We start from the raw sequence: 5300 nt of genomic DNA on the forward strand, positions 1-5300 counted from the left end.
AAATTGATTTGATGGCTCTTAGCAACCACACCTCAAATATTGATGTTTATGTATTCTATTTCATTTTTGACAGCTTCCAATTTTACTAGATTAGATACTTCCTATATTCCATGTTCTGGTTATTAATGGATATTTGCAACTGTTTCTCCTTCTTTTGAGTTGTGCCTCATCCAAATGAAGTTCCCTAAAGCTTTACTCTATTTGTGTCACCATGTTCAACTCTACTTTGAGGAGGCAGCTCTTTCCCAGTGGTATTTTGGGTGCCTTCCAACCTGAGGGGTTCATCTTCTAGCACTATATCTGACAATATACTGTTACATGTTTCAATATTCCGTATTCTGCTTCTATCTGACAGTGTTTTACTGCTATTCATAATGTTTTCATTGGCTAAACATAGTCCACCTCTCCTTCTCCATAGTGTGTCTTACTCTGGAAGCCCAGATAAACCTGTCCACCATGGGGAACCCTGCCAGCATTTAAAATACAGTTGGAATAGCTTCCAGCATCACAGCAACATGCAAGCCACCACAGTGCAACAAACTGACAGACAAGTGGTGGTGCTTTGGACTAGGCAGTGGTATGTAGGGAAAAAGTATTGTTTTAAGAGTCAGCATTCCAGTTTTTGCCTTTTATTTGCAGACTGTATTTTATTTGCACATAAGCTTCCTTAGTATTTATTTATTTATTTGTTTATTCTGTATTCTTTCTGAATGTTAATGGATTGGGCTAAGTAACCCCCTGAGGTCTTTTCAACTGCTGAAAATTTCCTTATTCCTATTCCCTGTTTGGCAAGTGGCCATATTCCTTTTCTAATCTACTCAATTCCAGATTGCCCAAGGCTCATATCTCTTTACTTTTCCCTGCCTCATTTTTAATTGTCTCTTATATTGCCAGGGCTAAGTGTTAGTACCCACCATTCCCCTGTTTCATTGCCAGCTCTTTCATGAAAGTGCTCTTGTCTTTCATGGACAACCTTTGGTATAATGGATTTCTTAATACGACCCTTCTAGCTGAAGTTTTGTAACGCCCACCAAATAACTAGGTGGACAATGCAAGTGAAGTATATGGAAATTTAACATGGGACTTGTCAGTTTTGCCATTCTTCTAGGCTTAAAATGAACCTTTCCACAGGTAAGAAAGGAGTACATCACAACAACTATGGAAGAAGAAAAGTTAGAAGTGGAGCATGTCCTTTGGACCCAGGATTCCTGTCCTGAGTACCTCCTCAACCCAGGAGAGAAAAAGAGCTCAGAAACACCATATTAATATAGTGAGAGGTGACAAGAAATAGTGATAGAGAAATGGCAGCAACAGGAAATGTCATGGAGGGCTTCCAGAACCCCAGACTGAGACAGCTGAGTGTCTTCTGACAGGAAGCTTCCTGGAGGATCAGGGTCCCTCTAGGCACTTGGCAGAGCTAGGGTTGTCAATCCTCAGAGCTAGAGCTGAGTGCCTTCAGGCCAAAGCTTACTGTTGGAATGGGGTGCCTCTAGGCACTTATCAACAGAAATAAAACAGCTTTGTAACACTTGCCCTAGCACAGCAGATGCCAAGGGGCCTTGGAGTTGATAGGCTGAGGGCCAGAGAGAGGCATGCCTGTCAGGACTGCTGAGAAGTGGCTGTCCTGATTGAAGAGCTGTATGCTGAGTAATTTCTGGTCTGGAATTGCAACCTGTTACTTCCCTAATAAACCTAATAATCATGAGATTTATCTACAAATTCTATATGCCAAATGTAACGAATTATCAAACACACCAAAGAAATAGAGCATGCTATGGGAGGGACAGTTGGTTTCAAAATTGGCGAAAAGATTGGAGAGTAGAGGCTTGTATGACCACCTCCTAGGAAATAGCCTTGGGCTATTGATCTTTATTCCTCTTCCACTTTTATGAAGTTAGAGAAGGTCAGATGTCTCCACAGTACCACTTTTATATAGCCATACTTTCCCACCCCTTGGAAGCCTGGATGGTGAGACTTATCTCTCATACTTTAGACATGTTATCAGGAGACAGCAGTCCTGGAGAAAGGCACCATGCTTGTCAAAATAAGGTTCAGAGAAAAGGAGGAAGACTCTCAATGAGATGGATTGACAAAGTGGGAGCAATAATGGGCTCAAATGTAGCAACATTTGTGAGGAGGACACATGACTGGACAGTGTCTTATCTTTTATGCACAGGGTTGCTATGAGTCAAAACTGACTCAATGGTATCTAACAACAGCAATGACTTTCCAACTCAGCAAGTGAAGATAAAGTAGAAAGGAGGCAGGGATACTTGAGGTGACTGAAGGTTAGCCCAGCATTGAGGGGGTGGGGGGAGGATGGTGGGAGGAAGTGCTGACAATTTACAGCCAGATTTGGAGCAGTGGTAGGATTCAAGCAGAGCAGATGGGAAGAGTGAAGAATGGTGTTAGGAAGAGCATCATCTGACCTGTATCTGGTATGTCCACTTTTCCCAAACTCAGAAAATGCTCAGCCAAGTGATGAACCATATTAATACAGTCTTGTTTCCTGGAAACTTTGCAATTCCAGATCACTTCAGCTGGAAAGGTGAGAAGAAGTGCTTTAGAGAGAGAATTTGAAAGTGTAACTACATGAATAACTGGCCTGGTAAGATTTGTGCTTCCTTCTCAACATCAGGGCTGTTGCCAGATAGTCAAGCTGTCATTCCTGGCAAGGTGACAAGACCCTGATAGGCTGGTGTGAGGCACTTGCTCATTACCTAGCATCTCAGTGGCCTTGACCATCTGCTCAGTTAGCCCCCTCACAAAATGGCAAAGCAGATTTCGAAAGACACTAGCACTAACATTCTAGGGGTAAGCAGGATGAACCATCTTGAAACCACAGGGCAAGAGAGCAGCCTTTCCAGAAAGATCCACTGGTATCTGAAAAAGTCCTCTTCATCAATGTGCCAGGACACACTTTGTGCTAAAATGATGCTAGGCTTTTCAGTAAATTGTTTGACCCCTGAGAAACATCACTCTATATTCAGATGAAGACTGTTGCTCTTGTTAGGTGTTGTCAAGTCAGTTCCGACACATAGCAAGCTTATATTACAACAGAATGAAACACTGCCCAGTCCTGTACCATCCTCACAATTGTTACTGTGTTTGAACTTATTGGTACAGCCACGATGTCAGTCTTTCTTGTTGAGGGTCTTTGTCTTTCTCACTGAAGCTGTACTTTACCAAACATGATGTCCTTCTTCAGGGGCAGGTCCCGCCTGATAACATGCCCAAAGTAGGAGAGATGAAGTCTTGCAATCCTTGCTTCTAAAGAGCGTTCTTTTTTTGTTTCTTTGTTTGTTTGTTTTGTTTTTTAATTTTAAGTTCATCATCTTTGTTGTTGTTGTTAAGTGCCATCGAGTCGGTTCCGACCCATAGAGACCCTGAACAGGGTTTCCAAGGCTGTAAATCTTTACGGGAGCAGAATGCCTCATCTTTCTCCCATGGAGCAGCTGGTAGTTTCGAACTGCTGACCTTGCGGTTTGCAGCCCGATTCGTAACCACCACGCTACCAGAGCATCATCATCTTTAGACATCAGGAATTAATACAGGTAGGAAGACTGAGGCAGACGAGAGATTTTGACTCTGGGAGGCAGGCCCAGTTACAGCAAACATACATGGAAACAAGGGTGTGAGCAGGCAGCAGATTTGACCTTGAATTTGGGGTAGGGGTTTGAGAATGCTGAGTCTCGGGTGGGGAGCAGCAGGAGGGGAGCCACATCCAAGGTCCTGAGGGCCCTGAGGTGGGAAGGGATGCGGCACTCCGCTCCGGCTCCTAAGTGCTGAGGAAAAGGCTCTTGGCTCAGTCTCCTCTCTCTCTGCATTCCATCCTTTGAAGAGATGGGGATCCTCAGCCCCTGACCCCTTTCAAGGGCCCCGTAGTTGTTCCTGGTTGAGCTTCTGGAAGAAGCTTTTGCCGAACTCATAGGTGCTGATCATAATGGCACAGGAGGGGGCAGCCTTGATGATCCTCGAGAGGAAGCCTGCAAAGAGCCCCCTAGAGCCTGATTCGGCCAAGATCCTCCTCAGCAGCAGCAGCCAGGTGGAGTCGACAAGTGGAGGTCTCACTCTCATAGCCTCCACTGCTCCCAGTGCAAGCTGGTGCTCAGTCTTCACCACGTCGAAAAGGCAGAGTCAGGATGGCTGCCACCATCCTTGAGAATGCCACCAGCCACAAAGCTGATGACCGGTCCTTTGGTCTGGGTCCACTGAGCCAGTTCTTTACCAGCTCATAGTTGAAACAATAGAGGGCTGAGAAGGGACCATCCCGAAGGGCAGTGGGCCCCTAGCCCAGCCACAGGGAATGCCAGCCACTCTGAGCCACCGTGACCTGCACAGAGATGCCCAGCTCCCAGTAGGACACATGCTGAGCCTGCAGCTTTGTCCGTACCAGTTCCAGGGGGCTGACGACAGTCACAGTGCCCAAGCGGGCCAGTGGACCAGTCATCATTGGTGCATAGAGGTCAGAAGTCAAGGCTCGGCCACACAGGAGAGTCTTGAGTTGGTCATAGGCAGTGAAGTAGATGGCAGTGGCTGGTACAGTCATTACCAGGGTGGCCGGGAGGCCGCTCCACAGGGTCCTGGTGCCCTCATGCCGCACAATCTTCACAAAGGCATCCATGGTGCCAATGAAGTGGGTAGGATCCTGAAACCAAGTGGCACAACAGGCACTGTTTGGGCACAGGTAAAGGGCTCCAGGACCCCACTGCAGTACAGGAGGCACTTCTTTGTGGGCTGGCGAGAGGTGGGCAATTTGGTGTAGGAGACACCAGAGTCTAGAAGGAGGTGTCATATCGCAGGCCACTGAGGGCGCTGGGACTGCAAGCACACCTTTACCACTTCCCGAGGTATCATGAAGAGGGAGGTGACCACAGCTCCAGTCTCCGAAGCTACCATTTGCTGGAGAGGGCTAATGCCCCCAGGGTCCTGGGCAGCCATCATGTGGTTCCGATCTTGGCTCTAAAGAACATTCTTTTTGTTTTTTTAATGTTTTATTGTGAATTATGTGATAGTTTACATGGGAGAACATTCGTTTTACATTCATTCTTTCGTATATCGTTTCCTTGGCATGGTTACAATCCCCTCCATGCACATCAACCAAAGGGTATACCCTACAAGCCTGCAAATACCCCCATCCCCACCCCCACCCCGGTCTTCAACACACAGTCCCTCTCCCTCTCTGGATCTAAAGTCCCCAGCTGTTCCATCTCTCCATGTCATCTTCTCTGCCTTCATCTCAGGCATCACTGCTTCTCTGGGTAGGGTCTTGCTCTCCGCTCTTCTCCATTGATGGTCCT

General features: G+C 46.5%; 1 pseudogene; it reads right to left on the reverse strand.

The window, feature by feature from the left end:
• Window positions 1-3870: 3870 nt before the first annotated feature.
• On the reverse strand, window positions 3871-4941 carry LOC102829410 (annotated as a pseudogene).
• Window positions 4942-5300: the final 359 nt, after the last annotated feature.

Source organism: Chrysochloris asiatica, unplaced genomic scaffold (assembly GCF_000296735.1).
Source record: "Chrysochloris asiatica unplaced genomic scaffold, ChrAsi1.0 scaffold00035, whole genome shotgun sequence".
Classification (NCBI taxonomy): domain Eukaryota; kingdom Metazoa; phylum Chordata; class Mammalia; order Afrosoricida; family Chrysochloridae; genus Chrysochloris; species Chrysochloris asiatica.